Source organism: Pan paniscus, chromosome 14 (genome assembly GCF_029289425.2).
Source record: "Pan paniscus chromosome 14, NHGRI_mPanPan1-v2.0_pri, whole genome shotgun sequence".
Taxonomy (NCBI): Eukaryota; Metazoa; Chordata; class Mammalia; order Primates; family Hominidae; genus Pan; species Pan paniscus.
The window spans coordinates 19,484,035-19,503,962 of record NC_073263.2 but is presented as its reverse complement, the minus strand read 5'-3'; the positions used below and the strand labels follow the sequence as shown (position 1 = coordinate 19,503,962).

The following is a 19,928-nucleotide window of genomic DNA, read 5'->3' as shown; positions in this document are numbered from 1 at the left end:
TAGCTGGGATTACAGGCGCCCGCCACTGCGCCCAGCTAAATTTTTGTATTTTTAGTAGAGACGGGGTTTCACCATGGTCTCGATCTCCTGACCTCGTGATCCGCCCGCCTCGGCCTCCCAAAGTGCTGGGATTACAGGCGTGAGCCACCGCCCGGCCAATAAACTTCTTTTTAAAAGAAATTATCCAGTCTCAGGTATTCTGTTTAGCAACACAAAATAGACTAAGACACATAAGGTACCTTGAGCAGTCAAATTCATACATACAGAAAGTAGAATGCTGGTTGTCAGGGGAAATGGGGAGTTATTGTCTAATAGGTACAGAGCTTCACTTTTTGCAAGATAAGAAAAGTTCTGAAAATGGGTGATGGTGATGGTTACACTATATGAATGAAGTTAGTACCATCGAACTGTACACTTAAAAATAGTTAATAGGGTAAATTTTATATGTATTTTATCACACTTTTTGAAAAATTTTAGGCCAGGCGAGGTGGCTCACGCTTGTAATCCTAGCACTTTGGGAGGTCAGGGCAGGCAGATCACTTGAGGTCAGGAGTCTGGGACCAGCCTGACCAAAATGGTGAAACCCCGTCTCTACCAAAAATATAAAAACTTAGCCAGTGTAGTGGCACGTGCCTGTAGTCGCAGCTACTCAGGAGGTTGAGGCAGGAGAATCACTTGAACCTGGGAGGCGGAGGTTGCAGTGAGCCGAGATCGTGCCACTGCATTCCAGCCTGGGTGACAGAGGGAGACTCCATCTCAAAAAAGTAAAAGAGCCAGGCGTAGTGGCTCACGCATGTAATCCCAGCACTTTGGGAGGCCAAAGGCGGGTGGATCACCGGAGGTCAGGAGTTTGAGACCAGCCTGGTCAACATGGTGAAACCTCGTCTCCACTAAAAATACAAAAATTAGTGGGGCATGGTGGTGGGTGCCTGTAATCCCAGCTACTCGGGAGGCTGAGGCAGGAGAATGGCGTGAACCCGGGAGGTGGAGATTGCAGTGAGCCAAGATCGCACCATTGCACTCCAGCCTGGGTGACAAGAGCAAGACTCCGACTCAAAAAAAAAAAAAAAAAAAAAATTAAAGAACAAAGGACACTGGAGCCAATTTTATTTATTTATTTTTAATTTCAGATTCAGTGGGTACATGTTTAGGTTTGTTTCATTTAGGATATTTTGTGTGATGCTGAAGTTTTGAGCTTCTATTGAACCTTCACGTCACCCAAATAGTGAACATAGTACTCAATAGGTAGTTTTTCAACCCTTTTCCCCTGTTTTCCTCCCTGCTTTTTAGAGTCCCCAGAGTCTATTGTTCCTATCTTTATATCCATGTGTACTCAATGTTTAGCTCTCATAAGTGAGAACACGCAGTATTTGGTTTTCTGTTTTGGTGTTAATTTACCTAGGATAATGGCCTCCAGCTGCTTCCATGTTGCTGCAAAGGAAACAATAACATAATTTTTTTTTTTTTTTTTTTTTTTTTGCGATGGAGTCTTGCTCTGTCGCCAGGCTGGAGTGCAGTGGCGTGATCTTGGCTCACTGCAAGCTCCGCCTCCCGGGTTCAAGCGATTCTCCTGCCTCAGCTTCCCGAATAGCTGGCACTACAGGCGCGCACCTCCACACCGAGCTAATTTTTGTATTTTTAGTAGACACAGGGTTTCACCATGTTGGCCAGGATGGTCTCCATCTCTTGACCTCGTGATCTGCCTGCCTCAGCCTCCCAAAGTGCTGGGATTACAGGTGTGAGCCGCTGCGCCCAGCAATAGTGTCATTATTTTTTATGGCTGCATAATATTCCATGGTGCATATGTACCAGATTTTTTTTTTCAGTAATGTGCTGATGTCATAACAAGGTTTGCGGGTGGCACATCTCACACATGCGGGTGAATACCCAGTTCTCACACTCATGAACTCCAAAAGGATCCCAGATTGTCTCTATCCAATCTGCTGGTAGAGGGCACCTAGGCTGATAACTTTGCTGTGATGAGCATGCTAGTGCAGATGTCTTTTTGGTAGAACAATTTATTTTCCTTTGGGTATATACCCAGTAATGGGACTGCTGGCTCAGGTGGCAATTCTATTTTTAGTTCTTTGAGAAATCTCCAAACTACTTTCCACAGGGGCTGAACTAATTTACATTCCCACTAACAGTGTATGAGTGTTCCCTTTTTTCCATAGCCTCACCCACATCTGTTATATTTTGACTTTTTAATAATAGCCATTCTGACTTGTATCTCATTATGATGTTAATTTGTGTTTCTCTGATTATTAGTGATGATGAGTATTTTTTCATATGTTTATTTGGAGCCAACTTTAATAGCTCTCACTAGCTGTAGTAGGCTTAATAATGGACCCCAAAGCTATCAGGTCCTAATCCCTAAAATCTGTATATGTTTTCTTACATGGCAAACATTGGCAAATATGATTAAATTAAGGATTATGAGTTAGGGAAAGTGTGGAATAATCAGCATGTGCTCTAAAAGCAATCACATATATTCCTACAAGAGGGATGCCAAGAGAGATTTGACATCCAGAAGAGGAGAAAGCAATGTGACCATGGAAGTGAAGATTGGAATGAGCCGGGCAATGTGGATCACATCTCTAATCCCAGCTACTTGAAAAGCTGAAGTGGGAGGATCTCCTGAGCCCAGGAGTTAGAGACCAGCCTGGGCAACATAGCGAGACCCTCCATCTCTAAAAATAAATAAATACATAAATAAATATTAGCTGGGTGTGGTGGTGCACACCTGAAGTCCCAGCCACTTAGAAGACTGAGGTGGGAGGATCCCTTGAGTTCAGGAGTTTGAGGTTGCAGTGAGCTGTGATCACGCTACTGCACTCCAGCCTTGGCGACAGAGCAAGACTCTGTCTCAAAAAGAAAAAGAAAAAGAAATAAAGAAAATCAAGTCCCAGGTTCCGCCTCATAGGTGATTCATAAGTATTTGATGAATGAGGCACGGACTTGGGAGACCTAAGACAGTTAATCCAGCTCCTGGAGTGGGAGGAAAGAGGTCCTTTTGAGAGGCAACAACCAAAGCTGCAAGAGCCTTTAAAGATCACCTAGTCCCACCCACTCTCCACCCAAAAACCAAGATTCACAGATGGGAGAAGTGATCCTGGAAAGGTGAAGTCCTTGCCCAACGCACTCTGTGGCACAGATGGGCTGGAAACCTGGTCTACCTAACAACCAAGTCAAGTTTTTATTGAGTATCTACTGGGTGCCAGGCATGAGGTTGGGTGTGGGAGGCCCAAATGAGTATGGGGTGAGCCCAGCTGTACCTTTCTGCCTTCCTGAGAGCAACAGAAAGAATGGTTCAGACAGGAAGACGCCTCTGACGTGGTGGTTCTTAAACTGGAGAGAACAACAGCATCACCAGAGGAATATGTTTAAAATCGACTCTGGGCTGGGCGTGGTGGCTCACGCCTGTAATCCCAACACTTTGGGAGGCCAAGGTGGGTGGATCACAAGGTCAGGAGTTCGAGACTAGCCTGACCAACATGGCAAAACCCCATCTCTACTAAAAATACAAAAATTAGCTGGGCGTGGTGACACGTGCCTGTAATCACAGCTATTCAGGAGGCTGAGGCAGGAGAATCGCTTGAACCTGGGAGGCGGAGGTTGCAGTGAGCCAAGATCGCGCCACTGCACTCCAGCCTGGGCGACAGAGCAAGACTCTGCCTCAATAAATAAATAAATAAATAAATAAATAAATAAATAAAATTGACTCTGTCTGGAAACCACTGGCCTGGGCTCTTCAAAACTGTCAGTGTCATGAGAGAGGGAAAGGCCGAGGGGCCATTCCAGATTGAAGGAGACCTAAGAGACATGGCAAGTAAATGCAACACCTGTTCCTGGACCAGATCCTGGTCAGGGGAGGAGGATCGTCCACAATGGAAAATATTGGGACCATTGATACAATCTGAGTACTAGATAATATTATTCTATCAGTATGAGTGATACTTGCTCTGTCATTATGGCTGCAATGCTCTTGTTCTTTAACACATGCTGAGGATTTAAAGATAAAGAGACATTATGCCTGAAACTATCTCCAAAATTAAGTATGTGCCTATAAAAGGGATTTTATTTATTTATTTTTTTTTTGAGGTAGAGTCTCACTCTGTCACCCTGGCTGGAGTGCAGTGGCGTGATCTTGGCTCACTGCAACCTCTGGCCTCCTGGGTTCAAGTGATTCTTGTGCCTCAGCCTCCCAAATAACTGGGATTCCAGGCATGCACCACCATGCCCAGCTAATTTTTGTATTTTAGGTAGACGGGGTGTTTCGTCATATTACCCAGGCTGGTCTCAAACTCCTGGCCTCAAGTGATCTACCCGACTCAGCCTCCCAAAGTGCTGGGATTACAGTCATGAGCAACCGCGCCTGGTCTATAAAAGGGATTTTAAAGCAGATGTAACAAAACGTTAGCAATCAGAGAATCTGAATGAAAGGGTAGACATAATTATTCGTATTGTCTTAAATACAACTCTGTAAGTTTGAAATTTCTCCTTTGACCTTGAATTGTTTTGAAGTCCACTTTTTTATTTTTTATTTTTGAGATGGGGTCTCACTCTGTTGCCCAGGCTGGAGTGCAGTGGCCCGATCTCGGCTCACTGCAACCTCCACCTCCTGGGTTCAAGGAATTCTCTTGCCTCAGCCTCCCAAGTACCTAGGATTACAGGCACCCGCCACCATGCCTGGCTAATTTTTGTATTTTCAGTAGAGACAGAGTTTCACCATGTTGGTCAGGCTGGTCTTGAACTCCTGGCCTCAACTGATCTGCCCACCTCAGCTTCCCAAGTGCTGGGATTACAGGCATGAGCCACCGTGCCTAGCCATGGAGTCCACTTTTAAAATTAATAAACAAATCAGAGGATGGGCACTGTGGATCACTTGAGTTCAGGAGTTCACAGCCAGCCTGGGCAACATGGCAAAACCTCGTTTTTTAAAAAAAAAAAACTTAGCCAGACATGGTGGCTTACACCTGTAATCCCAGCTACTCTAGAGGCTGAGGTGGGAGGATCACCTGAACCCAGGAGGTCAAGGATGCAATGAGCTGTGATTATACCATTGCACCCCAGCCAGGGTAACAGAGTGAGACCATCTCAAAAAATAAAAATAAAATAATAATAATAATAAATACATGAGTCTGCTTAAAATTTTCTACACATGTGCATTTTAAAATTTCTCCAAATATTACTCTCTGATTTTTTATTATTAACTTTCCTTTGTGCATTGCAGTCAGGGAATGCCATGTGTACATGATCCATTCTTTAATATTTGTTGAGAAATCCCTTATGATCCAGTTAGTATTCAGTTTGTGTAAATGTTTCACATATTGAAAAATTAGTCATTTCCTCATTATTGGGTGCAGATCAATTTTTTACATTTAGTAGAAATTAGAGCCATATATGTGCTAAAGAGATTTTTTTTCTGCGTGACTTTATGAAAGTGTAGCATAATTATGGATTTTTCAGTTTCACCATATAGTTATGAATGATTCCATATGTAAGGTGCATACAGTTTCTAAACTGAGCTGGGCATGGTGGCACGTGCTTGTAGTCCCAGCTACTCAGGAGGCTGAGGTGGGAAGATTGCTTGAGCCCAGGAGTTGGCTACTGTACTCCAGCCTGGGCGATAGAGCATGACCCCATGCTCTATCAATGAAAATAAAAATAAAAATAAAATAAAAACAAAATCCTTAGAATTCTCTAGTTAATTGTTCTTTTTTATCAATAAGTAATCTTTCTTTTGCCTAGTAATGCACTTTGCAAAAATGTCTATTTTATACATTATTGTTGTTTCACTTTCTTTTGCTTAATATTTCTCTAGTATACATTTTTTATCTCTTTACTTTCTGTGTTATTATAATTTGCAGCATATCATAAACCGTACATTGCTACCATTTTAAAAAATCCAATCTTCAAGTATTTCTCTTTCAATAGGCAAGCATAATGTCTATTCATATTCATTTTTAGCATTTTATTTTGTTTTCTATTTTTGTTTTGCTTATTTTTTTTCTCCTTTCTGCCTGTGACAGTTTTAACATATGTCCACATATTCTCTGGTACTTTTCCATTTAATTTTTACTGCCCAATTCCCCTCTGCTTGACTGTGGGAAGCACTTAGTGACTTGCTTCTAATGACTTCAATAGAAATGACAGTGTAAGGCCGGGCGCAGTGGTTCAAGCCTGTAATCCCAGCATTCTGGGAGGCCGAAGCGGGTGGATCACCTGAGGTCGGGAGTCGGAGACCAGCCTGGCCAACATGGTGAAACCCCGTCTCTACTAAAAATACAAAAATTAGCCAGGTGTGGTGGCTCATGCCTGTAATCCCAGCTACTAGGGAGGCTGAGGCACAAGAATCGCTTGAACCCGGGTGGCAGAGGCTGCAGTGAGCCGAGATCGCACTACTGTGATCTGTGCACTGTGCCACTGCACACCAGCCTGGGCAATAGAGCGAGACTCTGTCTCAAAAAAGAAGGAAAGAAAGAAAGAAAGGAAGAAAGGAAGGAAGGAAGGAAGGAAGGAAAGGAAGGAAGGAAGAAAGAAAGAGAGAGAGAAAGAGGGAGGGAGGGAGGGAAGGGAAGGGAAGGGAAGGGAAGGGAGGGGAAGGAAGGAAGGAAGGAAAGAAGAGAGAAAGAGAAATGACAGTGTATGGTCAGGCGCAGTGGTGCACACCTGTAATCCCAGCACTTTGGGAAGCCAAGGCAGGTGGATTGCTTGAGCTCAGGAGTTTGAGACCAGCCTGGGCAACTACAAAAAATACAAAAATTAGCTGGGTATGGTGGTACATACCTGTAGTCTCAGCTACTTGGGAGGCTGAGGCAAGAGGATTGCTGGAGCCCAAGAGGCGGAAGTTGCAGTGAGCTGTGACTGCACTGCTGCACTCCAGCCTGGGAGACAGAGAAAGACCCTGTCTCGAAAATAAATAAATAAAAAAGGCAGTGTACCACTTTGGAGACAACTAGAGAAGAGTTGAAGCCTCGTGCTAATAGCCACATGAGTGGGCTTATAAGCAGATCCATCAGCCCCTGTCAGGCCTTCATACGACTGCAGCCCTGGCCTACGTGTGGACTGCAACCTCATGAGAGACCCTGAGTCAGGGCCACCCAGGTGAGCTTCTTCCCAGTTCTTGACCTACAATAACAGACATGATAAGTATTTGTTATTTTAAGCCACTAAGTTTTTAGGTAATTTGTTAGGCAGTAATAGACTATTATCCTGCCTCCTGTGTGATTGTTCAAGTTTTCTTTTTCCCATCACTACTAATTATTCTTTTTTTTTTTTTTTTTTTTTTTTGAGACAGCATCTCCCTTTGTGCCTAGGCTGGAATGCAGTGGCACAATGACAGCCCACTGCAGCCTCAACCTTCCGGGCTCAAGCGATCCTCAGCCCCTCACTCCTGAATAGCTGGGAATACAGACATGTACCACCAAGCCCAGGTAATTTTGTTGTTTTTTTGTAGAGACAGGATTTTGCCATGTTGCCCAGGCTAGTCTGAAACTCTTGGGCTCAAGTGATCCACCTGCCTCGGCCTCCCAAAGTGCTAGGATTATAGGCATGAGCCACCACGCCCGGCCAGTACTAATTTTTTATTCTTTTAGTAGCTATGCTTATATAGCTAATATATATTTGATTTTAAAATACCTACTTACATACATGCCCTTCTCTTACAAAATATAAGAACGTCAGAATATCTTAACACTGATTTCTTTTTCCCATACTCCATGTTAATATTTCATATACTTATAGAACATAATTTAAGTTAAAAAAAGAAATCAATAAAAATAGAAAGTAAAATGAAACAAGTAAAACTTGTGTATCCAGTTGGCAGCATAACCATCTAGCAAGAAACACCATCTGACTTTACACACTTCAAATTACTGTGCATAGTAAGTTGGAATTTCTCTAAGGAAAAAAGTAACTGTAAACTAAGTTTAAATTATTTTTATTAATTGTATTGTGGGTGGTATTTGTATGTATTTTTATTCTGTGATAGTGGCATCTGTGTAGGATAAAGCAAATAAGATTTATGGGCCGGGTGCGGTGGCTCACGCCTGTAATCCCAGCACTTAGGGAGGCTGAGGAGGGTGGATCACTTGAGGTCAGGAGTTCAAGACCAGCCTGGGCAATGTGGTGAAACCCCGTCTCTACTAAAAATACAAAAATTAGCCAGGCATGGTGGCAGGCGCCTGTAATCCCAGCTACTCCAGAGGCTGAGGCCTGAGAATAGCTGAAACCCAGGAGGTGGAAGTTGCAGTGAGCCGATATTGTGCCACTGCACTCCAGCCTGGGCAACAGAATAAGATTCTGTCTCAAAAATAATAATAATCATAATAATTTGGTTCTATTTTTGAGAACTGGACTATTTGGCATGAGACAAAAGAAATGCAAATGTAAGATCAGTGAGTTTCAGAAAAAACCCTGTGGTTCAGTATGAATTCATGTTATAATGCTAATATAACATATTCATTCCTAGCTCTGTTCCCTGAAAAGCCTATAAACAATGACCACGTAGAGCAATAAATACTCCTAGCTTCTAGATTTTGCTCCTTAACTACTATGTCCCACTAAAAGAAAACAATGGTTTGAAAAAATGACAGATTCAGGTGTGGGTCAAGAAATGTAGGCAACGATGGAACATCTCATTATAACAGAAAGCAAGGAAATATGAAAGATGACTCAGATCATATCAAAAGGGCTCAGAAGCAAAGTTGAAATGACCGAAGTTGAAACATTATGATTATCAATAGAATACCTAGGATAGATTAAAAGCAAAAGCTACTACAAAAGCTTTAATCTTTGACTGTGCTCATCATAGTAAAATAATTGATACCTTTGAAAGGTATTTGTAAAACAACTGTTGATATAAAAATAAAAATGTAGAGATGAATCTCTAACATTTTATTTGGAGAGAAAAAATTGCAGCTGGGGGCATATACACAGATCAGGTGGTTTTCTTCATGTCTGAGGAACAAAGAGAAGGTTGGGGGTTTTATGAAAAAGAGAAATGTTACCTATTGCTTGTTGAGAAAGCTCTCTGGCACTAGTAAGGTTCTGGGGAGCTGGCAAGCTCCAAATGGTGAGCAACGGCAGTGGCCAAAATTAATCCTAAAGTTGCAGCAAGCCATCTCAGCAGTCTTAGATAAAACTGGTTTCAGGCTGGGTGCAGTGGCTTACGCCTGTAATCCCAGTACTCTGGGAGGCTGAGGTGGGCAGATCACTTGAGGTCAGGAGTTCAAGACCAGCCTGGCCAACATGGTGAAACCACATCTCTACTAAAAATACAAAAATTAGCTGGACGTGGTGGCGCATGCCTGTAATGCCAGCTACTCCAGAGTCTGAGGCAGGAGAATCATTCGAACCCGGGAGGCGGAGGTTGCAGTGATCCAAGACTGCGCCACTGCACTCCAGCCTGGGCAACAGAGCAAGACTCCATCTCAAAGAAAAAAAAAAGCATCCTACTGATTCTAGAGATCTTTTTAAAAATATAGCAACCAGTCATCTCATGCTTTTTCAATCTTAGATTCTGTTCCTTCTCTTCTAATGAATTTTCATTATTTATTGCTTAAAACAGCTTTTCACTGGTTTGTCCAAGATAAGCATTAATTCCCTCAGTCTCTTTTCTCTCTTCCCCACCCCAGTTGTTTTTGATCTATGTTTCTAATATCCCTATGAATTACTTGGGATGACAATTTAAGAATATTGTACGACAACACTTTTTTTTTTTTTTGAGATGGAGTTTCGCTCTTGTCGCCCAGGCTGGAGTGCGATGGCGCGATCTCTGCTCACGGCAACCTCCGCCTCCCAAGTTCAAGCAATTCTGCCTCAGCCTCCCAAGTAGCTGGGATTACAGGCATGTGCCACCACGCCTGGCTAATTTTTGTATTTTTAGCAGAGACGGGGTTTCTCCATGTTGGTCAGGCTGGTCTCGAACTCCCGACCTCAGGTGATCCACCCGCCTCAGCTTCCTAAAGTGCTGGGATTACAGGCGTGAGCCACCGCGCCTGGCTGTACTAAGCCACTTTCAAAGAATAAATAAATTTTGGTTCCAATTACATTTCCTCTACGGTTTATTTTACATATTAACTCCAAGAATTAAATATTTTCATATTACAATAGTAAGAAAGTGCTGATGTTACTTTAATAAGTCATTATATTATTATAAACAATTTTTTTTGTTTGTTTTTGAGACAGGGTCTCACTCTGCACCCAGATGCTGGAGTGCAGTGGCACAATCATGGCTCACTGCAGCTTTGACCTCCTGGGCTCAAGTGATCCTCCCACCTCGGCCTCCTGAGTAGCTGGGACTACAGGCATGCACCACTTCTGGCTAATTTTTAAAAATTTTTGTAGAGACTGGGTCCCACTATGTTACCTAGGCTGGAAGAATTTTTTCCTATTTAGTTAGTTTTTGGGACGGAGTTTCGCCCTTGTTGCCCAGTCTGGGGTGCAATGGTGCAATCTCGGCTCACCGCAACCCCACCTCCCAGGTACAAGTGATTCTCCTGCCTCAGCCTCCCGAGTATCTGGAATTACAGGCATGCACCACCACGCCCGGCTACTTTTGTACTTTTAGTAGGGACGGGGTTTCGCCATGTTGGTCAAGCTGGTCTCAAACTCCCGACCTCAGGTGATCTGCCCGTCTCGGCCTTCCAAAGTGCTGGGATTACAAGTGTGAGCCACCGCGCCGGGCCAGAATTTTTTTTTTAGTGTACCACTGTGCTGATTGGGAATTAACAATGACAGGCAAAATTTACAAGCTTTTATTAATTAATGTGCCAGGTGCAATTCTAAGTGTCATATGTGTGATAATTTATTTAATTCTTTTTTTGCTTGTTTTTTGTTTTTCTTTTTTTGAGATACAGTCTTGCTGTGTTGCCCAGACTGGAGTGCAGTGATGCAGTCTCGGCTCACTGCAACCTCCACCTCCTGGGTTCAAGTGATTCTCCTGCCTCTGCCTCCCAAATAGCTGGGATTACAGGCGTGGGCCATTGTGCCCGGCCAATTCATTTAATTCTCAAAAAAAAAAAAAAAAAAAATCTTAAGTATCTGTTACATTTTTTAAATGATAAAAGTGAGGCTGAGAGAGTTTAAGTAACTTATCTGTTAAGATGATCACACAGCTACTAGTAATAAAGTACGATTCAAAGGCAGGCTATCTGGCCCCTTTGTGTAGACTTGGTCATAATGCTGTGACTTTGTATTAGCCGGGAGTCCTGAATTATCAAAAGATTTACAATAAATGACACTATCTTGTTGAACAATGAAGACTTTTTTTTCCTAAATTTTCGACAACCCTCGAAATCATGGCAGCATACTGAGGTGAGCGTTTTCATTGGGACATGAACCTGTCATTCCCGCCACTATCAGGAAAAAGAAATGTTACCCAATTTTAATCTTTGAACAGTATCAATGCCAAAAAATTGTGAAAAAGATAATCAGAAAATAGATGACAAGTGGCTACTGAGCTTACCATTTAAAGTTTCTGTCAGACCTTCAAATTTTCTCTATGGAGCCCTTCTCCACGAACTCAGGGTAGTCAGTGCTTGTAATTTACAGCAGTCATTAAAATGATGACATTACATGTAATTCACTTATTTCCAAAGAGTAACTGAGGACCTAAAAAATGTAGGTGATATTAGGCATATCCATGACATACAGCACTATGCAATATGCAAAGGCTTACACAGAACTCTCATCAATCCGTGAACATGCTTTTGTCTTAGATCAAGCTTGTCCAACCTGCAGCCCTTGGGGGTTGCATGCGGCCCAGGACGGCTTTGAATGCAGCCCAACACATATTTGTAAATGTTCTTAAAACGTTATGAGATTTTTTTGGCGTTTTGGTTTTTTCGTTTGTTTTAGCTCATCAGCTATTGTTACTGTTAGCGTATTTTATGTGTGGCCCAAGCCAATTCTTCCAATGTGGCCCCGGGAAGCCAAAAGATTGGCCACCCCTGCATTAGATGGTTAACGTCTGATTTTCATTGAATAAACCTGTGCCTTTACCATACCACAGAAGTAAAACGGGGCTCAATGTGTTTTTTAAAAATCACATTATCTGTATTTCCAGACATAAGGTAAGTATTTCACCAACTTTCATCCAAACTAACATCCTCAATTGTAATCCCACTAAGAACCGCCAGGGCGAGACGAAAGCGGAATCGCTTCCATCTTTACGTGGAGTCCGGGAAATGGTTCAGCACCATGACATCCGCCGAAGACGTAGGTGTAGACGAGGAACAAAAGAGAAGACCCCTCGTGGAGGTGGCCTGTGGGGCCCGCCCTCACCGGGCGCCATCTGTCCCTGACTCTGCTCCCCCCAGGGGCCGCAGCGGGTGCGCCCCGCGATGGAGCGGGCTGTAGAGGGAGCCTCCATGGAGTCTCCATCAACCATTCCGGACCAGGAGACGGTGGCAGGCAGTAAAGAGGCCTAGGCAGGGCCAGCGCCCCGGGCTGCGGAGCACAGGACGGCGGCGCCCAGGGACGCCCCAGGGCAGGCCTCAGCCCCTCCAACCCGCGAGAGCCCAGCTCCAAGGGAGCCTGCAGCTCCCTCCATCTTGGTTGATGGAGGCGGGGAGCTGCGTCTGGGTGTCTCCACCGTCGCGCCCGACCAGTACTGCCCCGCGGACGCAGACGCCGGCAGCTGGGGCTGTTCCCTTGTCCGAATGGCAGAGCCCAGTCGGGGCTTCCGGGACAAGTCCTGGCCCCACGGGGTTTGGTTTTGAGGGGTCCCAAGTTCCCACAGTTGTCCCGACAAAATGGAGGACGTCGTCTCCTCCTGCTGCAGCCATGGCGGGAGGTGGGGGACTATTCCCCACGGGGCGCGGCGAGGGTGGAAGGGCCTCTACTGACCGCAGCGCACTCAAGACTCCAGTTCAACCGCGGCCCCGAAAGCTCACTTGGCCCCGCTCCAGCACCTCCCCGGCCTCGCCCCTCTTGGGGGCCTTCAAGGAACTGGACAGGGAGGGCGCTGGGGCATCCAGGCCGCCGCTCTCCTCGAGCAGAGGCGTTGGGAGCCGCTGCCGCAGCCTGGGCCCCCGGGCTCGGGCGAGGGCAGGCGGCCCCGCCGGAGTCTCCCGGGCTGTGTAGGTCCCGGAGAGCCCCGGGCCCCGAGGGGCCGAAGCGGGCCGCTACGACGGGCGGCGAATCTCGGGCTCCTGACCCTGGCGGACCCGGTAGCTGGGGGCGGGAGACCGGCGGGGAGACAACCCGACCGGGAGTTGAGGGTTGGCAGGCGGGAGTGGAACTGCAGGGCCGCGGGTGTGGCCCGCACCTGACGGACAGCTCTTCGGACCACCCCACCGAGGGGGCGTCCTGAAGGACGGCGGTCGGAGCCAATGGGCGTGCCCGAGGCGCCCAGGCCCGTCTCCCTCGCCAGCCAACGAGCGCACGGAGGGTGGGGCCTCCTCGGGCTCTGCCGCGCCGTCCCCTGCTTCTCCGCCTCCTCACCAGCGCGAAAAGCCGGGACTGGACCTAGCGGAGTTGTGCTTGTCGCCGAAGCGGGATGGGCCTGTTCGTTCCGCGGAGCCGCAGCCAGAACCGGGTGATGCTTATCCCCGCTGTCTTTCCAGTCCAGGGCCGCTGAGAGTGGGGGTGGCTGGGAGCAGCGCAGCCTCCGGAGGAGGAGGCGGAGGCCGAGGTGAGTGGGGAGGCGGAGATGGGTGAGAGCAGCCTCCGGAGGCTCCCACCGACCCGGGATTAATACCCCGCGGCGCGGCCGCCGTCGCCGTTGCCGCTTCGGGGCCTCGAGGGCAGCTCGGGGCTGCCCTCCTGTCACCGGCGCTTTTGCGTCCGGCCTGAGGGGCTGAGCGAGTGCGAGCGAGGCCGGGAGGGTTGGGTGAGGCGGTCGCCAGCGGCGGAGGTCGCGGGGCCGGCGGGGAGGCGGGGCGGCGGGGTGGCGGGGCGGGGTGCCGGCCGCCCGGGGAGGTCGCGGGGCATTTTTCTTTCTTTCCTGCAGGCATACTGGCGGGGGGGGGGGGCGGGGGGTTGGGCGAGGGAGGGGCGCCCCGGCCGGGTCTTCGCTCTCAGGACCGCGCTGCCACCCTGCCGCCGGAGCCGAGGTCCCCAGGTTTTTCGGGCGAGGGCTTCTGCCTCTGCCCCGCTGGGTCCCCTCCTTCGCTCATCTTTTCCCCGGCGCTGCCCGGCTTTTACTCTTTGCTGCTTATCTGGGCGAGTTTAATGGCGGATCTGGGGCCCTGTCGTCGACTGCTGGGGCCCCAGGGCAACTTCTTGAGGCAACTGTGGGCCCAGAGGTGACGCGCGCCGCCCGTTACCTCTGAAATGGTGCTTGGAGTGACAGAGATGACGCTGGGTGGGCAAATTTAGGAAGGAATACAAATCCCTTGCTGGCGTCGAAACGACGTTTACCCTTCCCTCTCCCGTCCTGGGAGCAGGCCTCGGATCCCCGAGCCCACTGCATCCCCAGTACTGCAGTTGGACGAAGCACTTTTAGCTTTGTCTCGTCGTTGCGGTTCCTATAATTCTTTTTTTCAACTTAGTTTCTCGGTAACATTAGGGTGGGGGAGGGTAGCAGAGCCCAGGAACTCCTTGGCCTCTTACCCCATTGCCACCTCACAGTGTTGAGTTGGTTGTGCATCCAGATTGGTTGTACCGAAATTGGTTTTCAATTCTCATTCTAGGACCAGGAATCACCTTCAAGCCTATGTCGTGAGGCTTTGGCAGAAATTAAGAAGGAAATATCTCCATTGTGAGTTGTTTTTTTTTTTACCCCGCTTTGCTGTCTAATATAATTAGTGCAGTAGTAGGGTGTTCTTCCTGAGGGATTTGCCTTTGTGTTATCTTGAAGGCCTTGGCCTTCAAGCTAATTGCTTGGGTGCCCCTGTCCCCAGAGCCAAGCCATGGTAGTCCCTGGGAAGGCACGGGGAGTGCTGACATTTATACCACTGGAACTCTCTCAAGTTCCAGAACAAGATTTAAAGTTAGCTCTCTTTTAAGTGCCTTGAATTTAACAATTTTTTCTTTTCCAGTAGATTGGGAAAATTTTTTTACTGTTGGATTAAAAAAAAACACTACTGAATAATCTGTTGTTTTGACGTTGATATTTGCCTTGTATTTGAGGAAGACTGTTATTTATGTACCCTGACAGTCCTCCAGCTAGCATCACACGAGGAGATAACATAAACTAGTTGTCAAACTATTCCTAATTCTAAGATTGACCACCGAATCTGAGTGGCCGGATCTCTCTCTGTTAGGAAGTTAATGTTTGTTTTTGTTTTTTCGGGTTTTTTTTTTTTTGCTACTAGACAGTGATCTATTTGTTCATTTTGGTACAGTACAAATGCCCTTTCTCTGTCAGCTATTCACTTAATGCTTTTAACACCAATCCTTGTGTGAATAATTTCATTAGGAGTGACAAAATGATTTTTTTTTCTTTAACAAGCTTTACTTCTATTTTTATTATCTGGGATTCAGTTCTTGCCAATTTTGTCCTTTAAACCCTGATCAAACAGTTTTCCATTGCTCATCAAAAACAAACTTGTGATTAGTTTATCTCCCATAGTAGTATTCCTGCCTTCCTTTTAACCTAGTTGCTTTCTACTAACTTATTTGCTCTTATTTTCTTACATTTCACAGCATATCTCTTTAATTAGTTAAACTTAGGACTGTGGCAGGATGTGGTAGGTAGGTAAAGTGGCTGGGCACAGTGGCTCATGCCTGTCATCCAACCACTTTGGGAGGCTGAGGTGGGTGGATAGCTTGAGAGCTTGAGCCCAGGAGTTCGAGTGTGGACAACATGGCAAAACTCTTTCTCTACAAAAAATACAAAAATTAGCTGAGCATGGTGGCACATGCCTGTAGTCCCAGCTACTCAGAAAGCTGAGGTGGGAGGATCGCTTGAGTTCAGGAGGTTGAAGCTGCAGTGAGCAGTGATCACACCGCTATACTCCAGCCTGGGCAACAAAGAGAGAGTCTGTCTCAAAAAAAATGGGTAAAGTGGCTCTGGGCACTGTGACTCACTCCTGTAATCCCAGCACCCTGAGAGGCCAAGCTGGGAGGATTGTTTGAGCCCAGGGGGTTGAGTCTGCAGTGAACTGTGTTTGTGCCATAGCATTCCAGGCTGGGCAACAGAGCCATACCCTGTCTTAAGAAAAAAAAAAAAGCCTGGTCCATAAGGTTTGAGACACACACACACACACACACACGCGCCTATACATGCATATAGTTAGTGGGAGATACAATTCTCCCCCCCCCCACCTGAGATATAATTCTTATCCTCTTTATTTTTTCCTTTATTTCTTGAGATTTTTCTCAGCTTTATCTTTCAATTCTTATTGCTGAATTTTTCCTTTTTGCCACTAAGCTTTTAATTTCCAGCAGTTCTTTTTATATTAGAAGTGTTGGCTGGGCATGGTGGCTCACACCTGTAATCCCAGCACTTTGGGAGGCCGAGGTGGGTGGATCACCTGAGGTCAGAAGTTCAAGACTAGCCTGGTCAACATGGTGAAACCCCATCTCTACTAAAAATACAAAAATGGGCTGGGCATGGTGACTCACACCTGGAATCTCAGTACTTTGGGAGGCCAAGGCAGGCAGATCACCTGAGGTCGAGAGTTCAAGACCAGCCTGACCAACATGGAGAAACCCTGTCACTACAAAAAAAAAATATATATATATACACACACACACACACACACACACACACAAAATTAGCCGGGCCTGGTGGCACATGCCTGTAATCCCAGCTACTTGGGAGGCAGAGGTTATGGTGAGCCGAGATTGTGCCATTGCACTCCAGTCTGGGCAACAAGAGCAAAACTCTGTCTCAAAAAAAAAAAAAAAAAATTAAACGGGTGTGCTGGTGGGTGCCTGTCATTCCAACTACTCAGGAGGCTGAGCCAGGAGAATCACTTGAACCCAGGAGGCGGAGGTTGCAGTGAGCCGAGATCACACCACTGCACTCCAGCCTGGGCGACAGAGTGAGACTCCATCTATAATTCTTTTTTTTTTCCTCTTTTTTTTTTTTTTTTTTTTTTTTTGAGAGAGTCTTGCCCTGTCACCCAGGCTGGAGTGCAATGGCGTGATCTAGGCTCACTGCAACCTCTGCCTCCTGGGCTCAAGCAATTCTTGTGCCTCAGCCTCCTGAGTAGCTGGGACTACAGGTACATGCCACCACGTTGGCTAATTGTTGTATTTTTAGTAGAGACAAGGGACTGACCATGTTGGCCAGGCTGGTCTTGAACTCCTGACCTAAGTGATCCGCCCGCCTTGGCCTCCCAAAGTGCTGGGATGACAGGCACCCACTACCACACCCGGCTTGTGTAATTAGTTTTTTAAAAATTTTTATTTGAAATTTTTGTGGGTACATAGTAGGTGTTATATATATTGCATAATTCTTGACTGTTTTATTTATGATTAAGAAAGGCCGGGCACAGTAGCTCACACCTGTAATCCCAGCACTTTGGGAGGCCAAGGTGGGCAGATCATGAGGTCAGGAGATTGAGACCATCCTGGCTAACACGGTGAAACCCCATCTTTACAAAAAATACAAAAAAAATCAGCTGGGCATGGTGGCAGGTGCCTGTAGTCCCAGCTACTCAGGAGGCTGAGGCAGGAGAATGGCGTGAACCTGGGAGGTGGAGCTTGCAGTGAGCCAAGATCGCGCCACTGCACTCCAGCCTGGGTGACAGAGCGAGACTCCGTCTCAAAAACAAACAAACAAAAAACGGGAACTAAAAAGCAAATTGGAAGAGTGAGAGTGGGGTTTCCAACTTGAAGCTTGCGGGTGATCTTCTGGCCAATTGATGGGGAACCCCATAGGTTAATATTTTTAGGACTTTCCTTTTTTGCTGATTCTTAGTTCCGCAGGGAAGAGTCTTGCTCAGAAAGAAAGCCTCCAGAAAAGAGTTTGCTGCCTGGAAAATAGAAGTCTGAATGCCAGCTCTCTGGGAATCAAGTAGGAGAGGGGACATTTCTTTTTTTTTTTTGAGATGGAGTTTTGCTCTTGTTGCCCAGGCTGGAATGCAATGGCGTGATCTCGGCTCACTGCAACCTCTGCCTCCTGGGTTCAAGCAATGGAGAGGGGATATTTCATGGTATTGAAACATTCCCCAGTGCTTGGTGAACCCAAGACTTAGATCTTATGTTCTATCTTATCAAAGAAAAAATTTTTAGAATCTGTGCTAGGATAGGGAAAGGCCTGTCACCATCAACTTGATGGGAGGGAAGATATCTCTCAACCTCTTTTCTTAGCATCTGCCCATTCTGTTCCAGGGATATGTGGTGCTACAGATTTCTGAGCCTGCAGTGGAAATCAGAATGTTTCTTGGCTTTTTATTCACTGTTTTAGACTCTGGCTATCTCAGGTTGGCAGTTAACCATTCATCCATCTGTTCTTTGGCTTATAAAATCATATTGCTTTTGTTTCTTATTCTTCCTTTCCTTGTGGTAGTCCTGTTTAGGGGAGTTTTGGAAGGGAACGAAGTTAGTTGTATGTGATCAATCGGCCATCTTTTTTTTTTTTTTTTTTTTTTTTTGAAACAGCGTCTCTCAGTCTGTCACCCAGGCTGGAGTGCAGTGGCCCATCTCGGCTCACTGCAGCCTCTATCTCCCAGGCTCAAACAATCTGCCTGCCTCAGTTTCCCAAGTAGCTGGGACCACAACCATGTGCCACTATGCCTGGCTAATTTTTGTATTTTTTTGTAGAGACAAGGTTTCGCCATGTTGCCTAGGCTGGTCTTGAACTCCTGGACTCAAGCGATCCACCTGCGTAGGCCTCCCAAAGCACTGGGATTACAGGGGCATTATACTGCACCTGGCCCACTTTACTGTCTTAATCCCTGCTGGGCTAGTGATTTCTAGGCAGAGTTGTTTTTTCTGTTTGTTTTTTGTCTTTGTTTTTTGTTTTTGTTTTTGTTTTTGTTTTTGTTTTTTAGAGACAGGTCTAACTCTGTTGCCCAGACTTCAGTGCTGTGGTGTGGTCATAGCTCACTGCAGCCCTGAACTCCTGGGCTCAAGTGATTCTCCTGCCTCAGTCTCCCAAGTAGCTGGGGATTATAGGTGTGCACCACCATGCCCAGCTAATTATTTTATTTTATTATATTTATTTTTTATTTTTGAGACAGGGTCTTGCTCTGTTGCCCAGGCTGGAGTGCAGTGGTGTGATCATGGCTCACTGCAACTTTGACCCCTTGGGCTCAAGCCATCCTTCCACCTCAGCCTCCCAAGTAGCAGCGACTACAGGCGTATGCCACCATGTTGGACTTTTTAAATTTTTGTAGAGAGGGGTCTCTCTGCATTGCCCAGGCTGGTCTTGAACTCCTGGGCTCAAGCTATCCTCCCATCTTATTCAGCCTCCCAAAGTGCTCAGATTATAGGCATGAGCCACTGTACCTGGCCTTTATTTTTTTGTAGAGATGAGTTCTCAGTTTGTTGCCCAAGTTGGTCTTGAACTCCTGGCCTCAAGTGATCCTCCTGCCTTGGCCTCCCTAAGTGTTAGGATTATAGGTGTGAGGCACCAGGCCCAATTTAGATAGTAATTTTGTACCTAGTTCCTGCAGTAATTCTCTTGCTATTTGTGGTAGTAGTTCAGTTGACTCTTCTTTTTTCTGATCTCATTACTTTTGTGAGTACCTTCAGAATCATGGTACACCTTTATATCTGATTTTAAATAGGTGTGCTTATATACTCAACTGTGAAGTGTCTCTGAAAGTAGTCTACAAGAAGAGCTAAATAGGTCAAAGTACATTTATTCATTTCTTTGTTTTATGTTAACCCTTATCTTTACACCTAAATATCCCGTTAAATTTACGTTGTTTCCCATTCTCTAGAGATAGTTTACATGTAAGCATTTTGCTAGTGTTATAATTTGTGTATGAATAAGATACCACAAGAAGACTAGTTAAATGTTTAAAATTAGACAGTTGCTGAAATCCCAGCATGTAGCAATGTAGCATAGTATTTGCCTAAAT

At 46.0% G+C, this 19,928-nt stretch overlaps 1 protein-coding gene and 1 non-coding gene across 10 annotated transcripts in view; one reads left to right on the top strand and one right to left on the bottom strand.

Moving 5' to 3' along the window:
* Window positions 1–1,820: 1,820 nt before the first annotated feature.
* On the bottom strand, window positions 1,821–1,919 carry LOC112436937 (small nucleolar RNA U13). Its single transcript, XR_003025605.4, has one exon. It is a non-coding gene; the product is annotated as a small nucleolar RNA U13 (small nucleolar RNA).
* An 11,468-nt stretch (window positions 1,920–13,387) lies between these two features.
* The window catches only part of ZMYM5 (zinc finger MYM-type containing 5), a 70,677-nt gene continuing 64,136 nt past the window's right edge, over window positions 13,388–19,928 (top strand). For 3 of the 9 annotated variants that reach the window (XM_008958495.4, XM_034936388.3, XM_008958494.4), the window contains exons 1-2: window positions 13,502–13,639; window positions 14,640–14,707. The gene's annotated coding sequence lies outside the window, so the exon portion shown is untranslated. Of the gene's footprint in view, window positions 13,662–13,705; window positions 13,838–13,982; window positions 14,312–14,639; window positions 14,708–19,928 lie in introns of those variants that run through there. The other 6 variants (XM_003833000.6, XM_063595898.1, XM_063595899.1 and 3 more) reach the window with 6 other exon arrangements.